We start from the raw sequence: 14,380 nt of genomic DNA on the forward strand, positions 1-14,380 counted from the left end.
TGGCAGAGTAGAGTCAGGGCGAGGGAAATGGAGCAGGCTGCTCCAGGTTCCCTGCTAATCCCCCAGTCACTCTGGGCCTGTGGGCCTCCCAAAAGTGCCTGCCCCACAACTCCTGCCTCCCAGATACTGGGGGGGGAGGCCTGGGGGGCTTCATAGGGCATCCAAATGGCTAGGGAGGGCCATGGTGGTACCCCAATCCCGGTCCCAGTTTTTCAGGAGGCTATTTCTGATATGTTTTTGGAAAGTAACTGTCTCTCTTTACATCAAGATGCAACTTCAATGCCTGGGACAGCAAAAGAGTTGAGACCAGGAAATTGCCAGGTTGTAGTTTGTGAGAACACAAATGACCCAACTGAAAGAGAAGCGGTGTTTCCCCCAGGCTGGCAAGAGACAGGAAGCAGTTATGGAAAAGCTGCTGGGAAAAGGTGCATCTGATCAAAGGGTAAACACACCTAGCCCTGAAAGCACAGGTCACAGTCCTCTAGGGGGCAGGGAAGGACCCAGTGCTGAGAGGGGGAAACACCGGGTAACCCCAAAACGGGAGCTGGATTTTCTGCATATGTACAGTCCTGGGGTTGGGAGACCACTCCCCAAAGGGCCAGCCAATATGCCAATGTGCAGGATCCCCCTGGACCCTTATCTTGCCAGACCCTGAGATACCAAAATTCCAGAAACATAATTAAATTAAGAGCCCACACAGAGGGGAACATTGGAGGGAAAGAAAAGCCTGTGACTGGTTACATGGTGGAGTGTCAAAGGACACCATGGATAATTAACAAACTAACCTCAAACTACACTCTTTGAACAAAGGACATAATATCATAAAAATACTTGTAAATGCACATCTGTGATAAAATTTTTGGTATTAATGTTAACTTTTGGGGATAAGAATTTTGATGCGGATGTTAAACCTTACGATAATGCTACTTTTCAATTAATACCTGTAAAGAGACTTAAAGCTTACTACAGTGGAGAAACCATAACAAACCTGGTTTGCTGGGTGAGGGGGAAACTGAGGCATGCTGCCTCATGGCCTTAATGGCTGGATGCCAAGAGAACTATAACACAAACTGCCTTCAAGATAGTCAGTGATTAACCCTCTTGCAGTAAACTAAGGGCGCAGGTGTAACACCCTGTATCTCGGGGGAACACCCTGCACCTACGACATTCATCTTAAACCCAAAAGGGCCACTTCTGGATATCAGCGGCTAAGGGACACTGTAAAAAAAGAAATATAGAGCATGCTCCAACTGGGGGTAATTGAGGAATCCCACAGTGAACAATCTGGTCAAATTATGCTGGTCCCCAAACCAGACTACTATATTCAGTTTTGTTTTGACTACCGCAAAGAAAAGAGAGTATCTGAATTTGATATGTACCCTATGCCCAGGAGTCACAAGATGCTAGATCAGGGGTTCTCAGCCTTTTTCTTTCTGAAGCCCCCCCTTAACATGCTATAAAAACTCCCTGGCCCACCTGTGCCACAACTGTTTTTCTGCATATAAAAGCAGAGGTGCTGGAACTAGGGGAACTGGGGGTGCAGCTGCACCCCCTGGCTTGAAGTTTTTTCCATCATGTACAGGGTTTACAGTTTGGTTCAATGGCTCTCAGCACCCCCACTGTACAAATTATTCCAGCTCCCCTGTATAAAAGCCAGGGCCAGCACTGGGGGTAGAAAGCAGGGCAATTGCCTCGGATCCCATGTTAGAGGGGTCTAGCGAAAATAAGATGCTCAGTCTTTGGTTTCAGTTCCAGGTGGCAGGGCTCGGGCCAGTGGGGCTTCGCTTCGGCTTTCTGACCTGGGCTGGCTTTAGTGAGTCTAATGCTGTCCCTGCTTGGTGGACCCCCTGAAACCTGCTCAATACTTCCAGACTACTGTACCCCTTTCAGGAATCTGATTTTAGCCCTGGATGGTGGGGCTCAGACTTTGACTTCAGCATGTACCTTAGCTTCAGAGGGCCAGTGCTTGCCAGTCTCTAATGCCAGCCCTGCGCTTGCAACCCCCAAACCCATCCTGCCACCCCAAGGTTGAGAAACACTGGTATGGCATGTAGAGCAATATAAACAAGTCATCTTTTATATAAAATTTTAGTGTGTGCTGACTTCGCTAGTGCTTTTTATGTAGACAGTTGTAAGATTAAGCAAATATCTAGATTGGTTGACGTACCACTGGAAGACTTCTGCATACCCCTGGTTGAGAACCACTGGCTTAAAGTATGAATCAGGGTGCAAGCTGACTCATAGGCTGCTGCAGCCCCTGGTTTGAAGTGGATTCTATTACAAAAAGGGTTTATAGTTTGATTCAACGGCTCTCAGTACCCCCACTGTAAAAATTGTCCCAGTACCCCTGAGCTCACCTTCTCTGGTTAAGCCCACCAGGGTATTTTCACTGTCAGTAACAGTATTGTTCTCAATTTTCTGTTGCTTAGCTATGAGTTGGGCAATGGGCACCAATTGCTTTATTTTTCATTGTACCAAATTAGGTAGTGTTAGTTGACAAGGGAGGTATGGGTGATTTTTATTTGGTGGTGTTCGTTACAGCTTCTGTCACATTTTTCTTCATCTGCACGTTTGGCCATAGGGCGTGAGTATCAATCTGAGAGAGGTGAGGTTCAGATAAAATTCATTCAGGTTTCCCTGGCATAGTGTTTTCTCCACTGAGAAGCTGTGGTATTCCAGAGCACATACTGTGTTTCTGAGCCATGCCACCTTCTTCATTTTTTTCTCAAATGACTAGATGTGCCCAAAAAGTTGCTTGATTACTTTCAACTTTTTTTATTTCCTGCATTAGATGCATAACAAGTTTTGTAGTATATATGCTGCATGCGATTGCCTGAGAAACATTATTACTTAATGAATGAATTACAGTTTTTACAAATATATAATTAATTTTAAAATTTGTGCAATGGAGTGCATATTACTAGTAATGCCTTTTGCTGGATGGGTAAAGTGCTACTTCCTCCTCCTTTTTTAATGGCTTGACCTAATTTATTAGTTAGTGAATTAATTAAGTGATGGGCACAGCAGGCATTAACTGAAGGTGGGAGGGCCAGGAAGAAGAGAAGACAGGCTAGTTAATGAAGATACCCAGCGTTCAGAGCTCCAGGATGATCCAGGGTGAATCACAGAGGATTGCAAGGGGGAATAAAAGACAAGAGGACTTCAGTAGACCCGCTCCCACCCCTGGCTCAGTGGCATTGAAGGGTGCAGGGGAGAGAGTTACCTTGCCAGGAACCAGCTCTGCCCGACTGGCCATTGCACCATGTTGTTGAAAAGAGCTGGTAGGGACCCATGTACCCACCTCCCTGGCCTGCTATTCACCCACCGCCCCCAGGAGCAGCAGTGTTGCAGCCGCCAGTGAGAGGAAGGCCTAGGGCTGCGGAAGGACTGTTAGCTCCATGGTGCCACCCACTTGTGCCGAGATTCAGCCTCACACTCCCCTCCCATCCCAAGATACACAGAGACCCAAGTGCCCCACCCCTGACACCACCTACCCATTAGCTGCAGCAGTCCCACAAGTCCCGCCCCCTTTCCTTTAAAGAAAGAACTAGTCACCCTGACACAGCTCAGGGCGGACACAGTTATCCTGGGTTGGGGGCCGCAGTCCACCTGGTTGCGGTCAGCGCCGCTCCTGAGCAGCTGTTGTTAGCCAATGGAAATGTCCCTTCCTCTCACCTTAATCTGTCCCAATTAGCAACCACAAACCCAATATAACCAGGGTGCAGAGGAAACATAGGTGCTGGGGGGGGGCTGCTGCATCTCTTGGGTTGGAGTGGTTTCCATTATATACAACATTTACAGTTTGGTTCAATGGCTCAACACCCCCACTATACAAATTGTTCCAATGCCACTGTCTCCAGTGTTAACACAAATTGTCATACCAGCTTATAAAAGCTTTAACTTTTGAAGTTCAGTGTTGTCATTAAATAGTGCCCCCCCAATGTCCCACAACTACAGAAATGTAAATTGATCAAAATCTTTAAAAATGCTTAAAAATAAACATCAATATTATCTGTTGAAATTATTTAAAAGATAAAAATTGAATTCTGCCAAGTCTACCTGAGGAGCTTCCATTTGCTTTTTAATAGGGTCTCCAGTACTGCTAACGTTTCCTGTTCTAGTAGTTTGATTGTCTTACCCAAGGCTGCAGGTCACTTCTCTGACTAGCAGCTTCAAGCTCTTCACATTTTCTAGCAATATATGCCCTTTTCTTTTCCAGCATTCCTTTTTACCTCTCTGCCTAACACCTTGTCTACACTGGCAAGTTTCTGCATGGTAAAGCAGCTTTCTGTGGTGTAGCTCCCGATTTATACACACTGCTGAGCCACTCAGTGTGCAGAAACTGCACAGTTGCAACGCTATTAAAAAAAATCACCCCAACAAGAGGCATGCACCTTTCTGCACCGGGGCTATAGTGCTGTGATGCCAGCATAGACACCCTAGTCGATTACAGCGCTGCAATTGGCCTCCGGGAGGTGTCCCACAATGCCTGTTCTCACCTTTCTGGTCATCGGTTTGAATTCTTCTGCCCTGCCCTCAGCTGACCAACAATTAGCGCCACCCCTTAAATTCCTTGGGAATTTTGACAGTCCCATTCCTATTTGCTCGGTGACTCGTGCAGTGGGCTCAGCGCATCTTTCTAGGTGACCGTGCCTCCTCCACACACCAGGCAATCCCCCATTTGGAGTAATGCCAAGGTGCTGGACCTCATCAATATTTGGAAAGAAGAAGGTTGTACAGTTCCAGCTGTGCTCCAGCCATAGGAATTCTGATACCTGCAGACAGATTTCATGATGCATGACATAATGTGCCCTGGTCATGGCCCCTCTGCAGTGCAGGGTCAAAGTGAAGGAGCTGCGGAACACCTACCACCCACCTACCACTCCGGTGCTGCGCCCATGAGCTGATGGTTCTACAAAGAGCTGGACTTGATACTTGGCGGCAACCCCACCTCCACTGCGAAGGCCACTGTGGATACTTCAGTGGCTCACATGCAGGAGCACCGCCAGGTTTCTGATGCCTTAGGCGGACGGCTATTTCGCCGCCCCCTGCAGCCCCAGTGGACCTACCGCAGTCATGCCGGCGGACGGTCCGCTGCTGGAAAGGCTCCAGTGGAGCTGCCGCAGTGATGCCGGCGGGCGGTCCATGGGTCTAAACGCTCCGGTGGACCTGCCGCAGCATGACTGTGGTAGGTCCGCCAGAGCCTTTAGACCAGCGCACCGTCCGCCGAAATGACTGCGGCAGCTCCACTGGAACCTTTCCAGCAGTGGACCGTTGGCCGGCATGACTGCGGTAGGTCCACTGGACCCGCGTGCCGCCCCCCCGGCAAAATAGCGCCCCCCCCAAATTCTGGCACCCTAGGCCATTGTCTAGGTTGCCTAAATGGTAGCGCCGGCCCTGCTCATATGCCAGTCGAGAGTAGACCAAGCCAAGAGGAGGAAATCTTGGATGAGGATGTGGAGGGTGTGGGGGACCCAGAGGCAGAGGATGACTCGAAGGTCAGAGATACATGCAGCCAGGAGCTCTTCTCTACCCCAAAGGAGGCTAGCCAGTCGCCAAGCTCTGACTGCTGTGAAGTGCAAACAGGAGAGGAGGCCCCTGGTAAGTAGTTTTGATTTTGGGAATCGCTGAAGCGAGTTGAAGCAGGCTCATGTCTGCATGATGCACGTACCACCACATGCCTAGTCTGAGCGGTGGAACAGGGTGTTGATTGACTCCCTCACTTCATGGGAATCTCCCTCAGAGATCTCCACAAAACTCTCATGGAGATACTGGGCAATCTGCTGCTACAGGTTCTTTGGCAGAGCTGCTCTGTTTCTTGTCCCATTAAGGGTAACTTTCCCATGCCACTCTGCCGTCACTGGAGGGTGGGGGAACCATTGCTGCACATAGGCGAGCTGCATAAAGGCCAGGACGGAAGCGACAGGCTTGGAGAAGACCTTCCCTTGATTCCCTGCTCACCCTCAGCAGTGAGAGATTTTCCATAATGATCACCTCCTGTGGAGAATGTGGGGACAGTAATGATTATAGGCCCCCCTACCCCCTACAGTGCTGGCTCTTCCCAAGAACCACGGGCCCAGTACAATCCTGGCACACTGATTTCCCCTGTCCCTGCAGTTACTCACCATTTTCGGAGTCTTGTGGCTCATGTGTGCTTGCCTGGGGTCAGCCAGTTAGTGACAGGTGTGTGAATACTGGCTGTGTTTTAAAACACTGAATCAGTGTCTGTGTTACAAACAATACTGCTTCTGTAAAATGTTGCATTTTGGCTTCATAGATATGACCTTGGGATCAGGGCCAGCTTTAGGAAGTGTGGGGCCCAATTCGGCAGGGCCCCAGAAGGGATGACTCACCCAGCAGCGCTCCAGTCTTCCGCGGCAATGAAGGACCCGCTGTCAAAGACCCAGTAGAGAACCACCCGGTGAGTACATCCCCTCCCACCCCATCCGACCCCCATCCATGTCCTGTCCCCGACTGCCCCCCTGAACCTGCAACCCATCAACCCCCCCCACTTCTTGTTCCCTAACCACCCCCTCCCAAGACCCCTCCACCTTAACTGTCCCCCAGAACCTCACCCCCTACCCAGCTCACCGTGCTCTCTGTCCCCTGACTGCCCCAACCCCATCCACCAGCCCGACAGACCCCCAGAACTCCCACGCCTATCCCCCCCATCCCCTGACTGCCACCCTAGAACTTCTGCCTGATCAACCCCCCCCCCCACCCAGTTCCTGTCCCCAGGACTCCCTGCCCCTACCTTATCCAACCCTCCCCCCCACCTCCTCTTACCATGCCGCTTATCCCTGCCGGAGCCAGGCCGGAGTGGCGCCGCCCAGCCAGAATTAGGGCTGGGGCCGGGCCGGAGCTGTGCTGCCCGGCCAGAGCCAGAACCGCAGGGCCAGGGCCAGAGGGAGCTGCTCGGCCCGGGCCGGAGCTGGACTGGGCCGGGCCAGGCTGCACCTTCCTGGAGCCCTCCTTGCACCCACCCCCCCGCCCCAGCTTACCTTGCAAAGTCCCTGCTTGTTTCTGAACCCTCCGAGGCTTGCCACGTGAACATCTGATTCACGGGAAGCAGGGGAGGGGGAGGAGAAGGGGGCAGAGCGTTCTGGGGAGGAGGGGGAGGTGAGCTGGGGCCAGGGGCAGGACGGACAGCTGCCACAGCTTGGAAACTTGGCTCCAGCTCACCACTGGGCGCAGGGCCCTCTTGGGCGCAGGGCCGAATTCAAGGGAATCAGCGGAATCAGCCTAAAGCCAGCCCTGCTTGGGAGCCCAGCCTCTCTCTTTGTTATCGCTGGCTGAATGGCTGCACAGAATTAGAAAGCAGCCACAAAGAACTAAAGAAGACTATCTGTGTGAGGTCATGATGTACTTTGTGGCTCAAAAGCAAGAACTGAAGGAGTGACGGGACAGCAAGAAGCGGGACCGAAAGGAGAACGCAGCATGCCAGAACAAAGCCATGGAGCAGCTCTTAAAAGTTATGGCATGTCAAGCAGACACGGCCCAGGCACTTCTAGCACTACAAACTGAGCAGCTCCATGCCTGCCCTCCCCTCAGCCGCTGTCACAAAACTCTTTCCCATTTGCCCACTAGACACCGCCAACACACTCTTATCAACCTCCTGGCTCCAGTGTATACCCACGGCATTCCACTCCTGCCCCATCTCAGTCCAGCCCTGCGGACTCTCAGTTTCCACTGCACTCAACACCCATCCCTCTGCCATTTAGCCTTACTGAAGTACAGTACCTGCTGCACTGTACTCCAAAGGACAAGGTTGCATATGATACTTGTGTAAGCAGAGTCAGGATGAGCTCTACCCTGACATCTAGTGGTGAATTATGGCAAATGTGGAAAATAATTTCAGAGGCTGATCGTGTTTGCATAGGCACACCCACCCCGCCTGGCGTAGCCCACGGCAGCCTGGGATGGTTGTTTTGGCAGCTGTGGGATCCCCAGTTTCTTTGTTGTTGGGGCAGGAGGAGTGGAGTGTTGTCACTCTGATTGTGTGGATGAGGAACTGTGAAACTGCTTTGTGACAGGGAGTCTCACCATCAATTGAGTGGCACTCGCTAGACAAGGGAGTGGGCTCCTTGTGTAAGCTAGAAGCACTAACTGCATCTTTCTTTTCCTCTACTGTTGAATAGCAGAGCTGATTTTTGGCTCCCTTACGAATCTAAGTTGTGGGTTACTGAGCTGAGCTCACTGAGTGCTGTGCTAACTACAGGGGGAGCCTGAAGCTAAATTGCAAAGCAGAGTAGCTGGTGGAGCAAAGCAATGTGTGGGATGGTTAGAGCAGACTACAGAGTGAGCAGAGCTGAGCAGTTTATGGGGACAGCTGGAGCAGATCATGGGATGGCTGGTGGAGCAGAGCAGCTGGCAGAGTGGAGTGGAGCTGAGCAGTTCGTGGGGAAGGTGGAAGCAGAATCCCACGGAGAGGCAGGGCAGTCAGCCCCAGACCATGTAAAGTGCCCCTTTCTGCCCAGGCTGGCTTGGGGAAAACCCCTGCAGATGGACTCTTGAACTCTGGGGCTGCACTGACCCAGGACAGAGAGTTTGGGGTTGTGGGACTTTTGGGACTGTGGGTGATCTTTGGGTTGCTGGACTCAAGAGCCCAGGGAAGAGGACACGGACCAATTTCCTGGGGTGGGTCTTTGCTCATGGTTTGGTCTATGAACTCTAGTTGAGGTGTTTTCCCAATTTAATGCTTGTTGTTTATCTCATTTTCTGCTACACCGAGACCCTGTGCTTGTGAGAGGAGAAGTATTGCCTCTTTGAGGTGCCTAGGAGTGTGTGTAAGATTTTCCCAGGTCACTGAGTGGGGGCTCGAGCTGGTTTGCATTACGTTGTAGGGGAGGGATCCCTATGTATTGAACTCGGCCCTTGCTGCTATCAATTCGGCCTGGCAGAAGGGTTACATTTTTGGGGTCTTATCTGGGATCCTGGGTCAGTACCCTTCGCAAGCACATCTTGAGTGATCCATTGAATTGGGGAAACCCCAAATTACCTTGTTGTTTTGATCTGTTGTATTTGAAAAAATTAGAGTTTGTATAATGGCCCTACACTTGTTAGAGGACTTGTGCAAGGGGATGAATATTGACCCTAGGAACTGTCTTCTGGTAATGGGGGTGCTGGAGGCGTTTGATGAGGGCTCAATAGAACCTATCTTAAGGGCATCCACTGAGTACCTGCATAAACGCAAAATGCGTGGGCGCATTTTTGTGAGGGAGGAGGGGGCTTTTGCTGTACTGTGTGAGCTGCCATCGGCTGTGGACCCTCTACAGGTTCCAGGCACGATAGCAGTGGAAGATGGTGAGTGGAAGGTAATAACCATTGGGAGCAAGCCTTCACCAGCCCCTGCCCCTGATGTAGAGTTTTTAAAGAAAATGTTGGCCTTTTTGGGGAAAGAGGGAAAAACTTTGGCTGATATGCTGGGTCTGTTGGGCCTTGAGCCGGGAGCCCCACACTGGGAGACTGCTCCTTCACCTGATGAGTGGGTGAAGGCTTTGGGGCAAGAATTAGAGAAGGTTATGCCACCCCACCCTGAGTCAAGCCCCTATCATAAACTGAGGTTGTTTTCTGGGGGTCCCACCCCAATACCTGGGGAGGAAGCATTTGAACCCTGGCTGGAGCACACCACTGAAATGCTGCAGGAGTGGGCGGTGCCTGATGCTGAAAAGAGAAGGCAACTAGTAGAGTGCCTCAGGGGGCCAGCCCTAGATGTGATTCGCACACTGAAGCTCAGTAACCCTGTGGTCAAGGTTAAGGACTGCCTAGAGGCCCTGGATCATGCCTTTGGGAGAACTGAGGGTTCAGAGGATGTTAATTGCAAGTTCCTCAATGCCAGGCAACAAAAGGGAGAGAAAGTTTCTGCCTATATCCAGAGGTTGGAGAAATTATTACAGAGAGCCAGTATGAGGGGAGCAGTAGCAGTTGAGCAAATGGACCGGACTAGGTTGGCTCAGATTGTGAGAGGAATTCAATATCAGAACCCAATCCTTCTCCACCTTTGATTAAGGGAATGGCAAGATAATCCACCAAGTTACTCTCGCCTGATAAAAGAGGTCCGAGAGGAAGAAGAGAGGCAGGCAGCTGGCGAGGTTTGGGAGGTGCAGCAACACCAGGCAACTGGCACAACATCCATACGGAGGCCCAAGGCACTAATGGTAAATCCTCAAGAGGAACTTACCCAGCGAGTGCAGGCCCTGACACAGAAAGTGACGGAACTAGAGAATACCTTCGATTCAGCAAAGACTTCAAGGTGCAAGGAACTCTCTGCTACCACGGTCCAGAGGACTACGTTTAGAACATTTGCACCCCCTCGACAGCAAGGGAAAGGACAATCCTTCTTCTGCTACCGGTGTGGCCAGGGTGGGCACGTTGCTGCAGGTGTCAGAATGCAGAGAATCCCATGCTAGTATATCAAAAGCTGAGGACCACCTGGGGAAAGCTGGGAAACGGCCCCAGGGCCTGAAAAGGGAGCCGCCTAGTCCTGCAGGATGCGGAGGCTCCCCTGGAAGGAACCATGCGGCCCGAATCCCCCCAGGATTGATAGGACCCCGAGCGGAGGTCACTGTAAAGGTTGAAGGGACAGAATGTAGAGCAGTGCTTGACACGGGATCCCAAGTGACTATCATATTCCAGTCTTTCTACCAGCAGATGCTTAGGCATCTGCCTATACGGCCCTTGATAGGGCTTGGTCTGTGTGGCCTCAGCATGGATGAATACCCTTATCTGGGCTATGTCATAGTACACCTGGAATTCCCAGAAGAGATTGCTGGGGTAAGACAGGAGGTGGACACTGCTGCTTTAATATGCCCTGACCCTAAGGGAGCCTCTGATGTGTCCATGGTAATAGGGACCAACTCCAGCCTCTTTAGGATACTTGCCAATTACTGCAGACAGCGAGCAGGGGACCAGTATCTGAACACCTTGGTGATACACACACACTGTGCCGCAGCCTACAGAAAATTTGAGGACACAAGAAAAGTGATGCCTGATTTGCCAGTGGGAGCACTGAGGTATGCAGGCCCAGTCCCTTTAGTGGTACCTGCAATGTCAGAAAAGGAGGTGATTGTCATGAGTACCTGCCTAAAAGGCAGTAAGGGAACATTAGCAGTGGTAGAGCAGCCAACCAAGGGAGGGCTCCCAGAAGGAGTGCTGGTTCTCAGTGGAGTCATAACCCTACCTGCTGAAGCCCAGGAAGAGGTGACTATACTGGTTGCTAATGAAACACGCCGTGATGTGTTTGTAAAACAAGGCAGAAGATTGCAGACATCTTTGGGCCTGAAAGCATTGTGAGACTCCAGTGTGAAGCTGAAGTTCCAGTGATAGATCCTGCAAAGTTTGACTTCGGGGACTCACCACTGTTTGAGGAGTGGAAGGATCGCCTGAGGAAGAAGCTTTGCGAGAGATCCAAGGTGTTCTCACTACATGAGTGGGACATGGGATGTGCCAAAGGAGTGGAACACCACATCAGGCTACAAGATCCCCAACCCTTCAGGGAGAGGTCTAGGAGGATTGCTCTCTCTGAAATGGAAGACGCATGCCATCATCTTCAAGAGCTAATCGTGAATGATATCATTACAGAGTCCCAAAGCTCCTACGCCTCACCCATTGTGGTGGTTCGTAAGAAGAGTGGGAAAATCCGGATGCGTATTGATTACCACATCCTGAACAGGTGCACTACAGTTGATCAATACACCATGCCTCGAGTACAAGATGCCTTGGACTGTTTGCTGGGTAGTCAGTGGTTCTCTGTGATGGATCTTCGGAGCGGATACTACCAGATCCCTCTGGGAGAAGAGGATAAGAAGACAGCCTTCATTTGCCCGTTAGGGTTCTACCAGTTCGAACGCATGCCGCAAGGGATTTCTGGGGCCCCTGCCACATTTCAACGACTTATGGAAAAAGTCATGGAAGACATGAATTTACTGTAAGTGTTAGTTTACCTGGATGACCTGATTGTGTTTGGAAGAACCTTGGAGGAGCATGAAGAAAGACTTCTTAAAGTGCTTGATAGGTTGGAGGCATATGGTTTGAAGCTTTCAATTGACAAATGGCAGTTCTGCCAACCCTCAGTGAAGTATGTGGGTCACATCGTGTCCCAAGAGGGTGTGAGTACTGATCCCGATAAAATGGAAGCACTCACTACCTGGCCACGTCCAATTAACTACAGAGAACTCAAGACGTTTCTTGGATTTAGTGGCTACTACCGCGGATTTGTGAAGAACTATGCTACAATTTTAAAATCTCTGAATGATCTTACGAGGGGATACCAGTCCAACAAGAACAAATCTAAGACCCAGAATAAGAGAAGGCCTCCAAAGCCTCTTGTGCAGAGACACTATGGCCCCTTCAAACCGTTCGGGCCACGGTGGGATGAGAGATGTGAGAGGGCTTTTCGGGAAATCATTACTTACCTAACTCATGCTCCCATCCTAGTCTTTGCTGATCCAAGCAAACCGTTGATCCTGCATACTGATGCCAGTTTGGAGGGTCTGGGAGCAGTGCTGTACCAGGAAGTGGAAGGCAAATTCAAACCTGTAGCCTTTGCCAGCTGAGGACTGTCTGTCAGTGAAACTCGCTATCCCATCCACAAGCTGGAGTTCTTGGCCTTGCAATGGGCCATTACTGAGAATTTCGAGACTACTTGTATAGTGCTCAGTTCCAGGTGTGGACAGACAACAACCCACTGACTTATGTGTTAACAAGTGCTAAGCTGGTTGCTACAGGGCAAAGATGGGTGGCCATCTTGGCTAGCTATGAGTTCAATATTCAATACCGATCAGAGAGAAGCAACATAGATGCAGATGCATTGTCCAGACGTCCGCAGGCACCCGAAGTTGCTGTGATACCCACAGATGGAGTGAGAGCTATTTGCAGCATGAGTCGCCGAGAGTCAGAGGCCCATGAGAGCCTTCATGGATGTGTTGCTGAAGCTTTGGGCCTGCCCCCTGAATGTGTGCCTTCTGCTTCAGTGAACTATATTGCATTGGACCAGTCTCCCTTGCCCATCTCAATGCGACTGACTGGCAAGAAGCCCAGCTGCAAGATATTGACATTCGTGATACCCTGCTTGCCAAAAGGAAGGGGCAAAACCCAGCTACAGTTGTCCCACCTAACCCAGAGGGTAAACTACTATTGAGAGAATGGACCAAACTAAAACTGATTCAGGGAGTGCTACACCGCATGACCACAGACCCTCAACAAAAGCAACGGAATCAACTAGTGCTGCCGAAAGAGTACAGAGCCCTGGCCATGAAGGCCCTTCATGATGACTTTGGACATTTAGGGATGGAGAGGACCCTGGAACTTATTCACAGTAGGTTCTATTGGCCCCGGATGGCTGAAGATGTTTGCAGGAAATGTGAAACGTGCGCTTGATATGTTCAAAGGAAAACTCTGCCCACGAGGGCTGCATATCTGAAGAACATCACCAGCAACAAACCTCTGGAGCTGGTATGCATTGATTTCTTGTCTTTAGAAGTAGACAAGAGGAATATTGGGAACGTTCTAGTCGTGACCGACCATTATACACGATATGCGCAGGCACATCCCACACGTGATCAGAAGGCCACCACTGTTGCTTGAGTACTGTGGGAATAATATTTCTCAGTTTATGGATTCCCAGCCCGGATACACTTGGATCAGGGGCGGAACTATGAGAGTCACCTTCTGAAGGAGGTGCTAAGGATAGCGGGGATTAAAAAGTCTAGAACAATGCGTTATCACCCGCAAGGTGATCCTCAGCCAGAGAGGTTCAACCAAACCCTATTAGATATGTTAGGGACTTTGCGGCCAGAGCAGACGGCAACCTGGAGCCATGCTGCATTTCTGGTGCATACTTACAACGCCACAAAGAACGATGCTATGGTAGTCACCCCATATCTCTTGATGTTTGGGCGAGAACCAAGATTACCCATAGACCTGTGCTTTGGTGTGTCGGAGGATGGAGATAGCTATGAAACTCATCAGCAATATGTATCCCGACTACGAGAAAAGCTGCGGGATGCTTATCACTTAGCTACATTTGCAGCTCGGAAGAACGCAGACCGCAACAAACATTGATATGATGCTAGGGTACATCTGCAAGAGCTCCAGCCAGGGGACAGAGTCCTGCTGTGAAATTTGGGTATTGCTGGCAAACACAAGATAGCTGACAGATGGAAGGCAATACCCTACTTGGTGATGGAAAAGCTAGTAGACCTGCCAGTCTACAAGATCAAACCTGAAGAGGGTCCAGGACAGCCAAAGACAGTGCATAGAAACCTTTTGCTCCCTGTGGGAGAATTGGTAGGCACCCCTTATGAGATGAGCCACAACAGGGCAACTGGGCAGAACAAAGGTGCTGGACCAAAGCCGCCCTCCAACATGGACAGCCTGCCCT

The sequence above is a fragment of the Gopherus evgoodei genome, chromosome 14, assembly GCF_007399415.2.
Source record: "Gopherus evgoodei ecotype Sinaloan lineage chromosome 14, rGopEvg1_v1.p, whole genome shotgun sequence".
Taxonomy (NCBI): domain Eukaryota; kingdom Metazoa; phylum Chordata; order Testudines; family Testudinidae; genus Gopherus; species Gopherus evgoodei.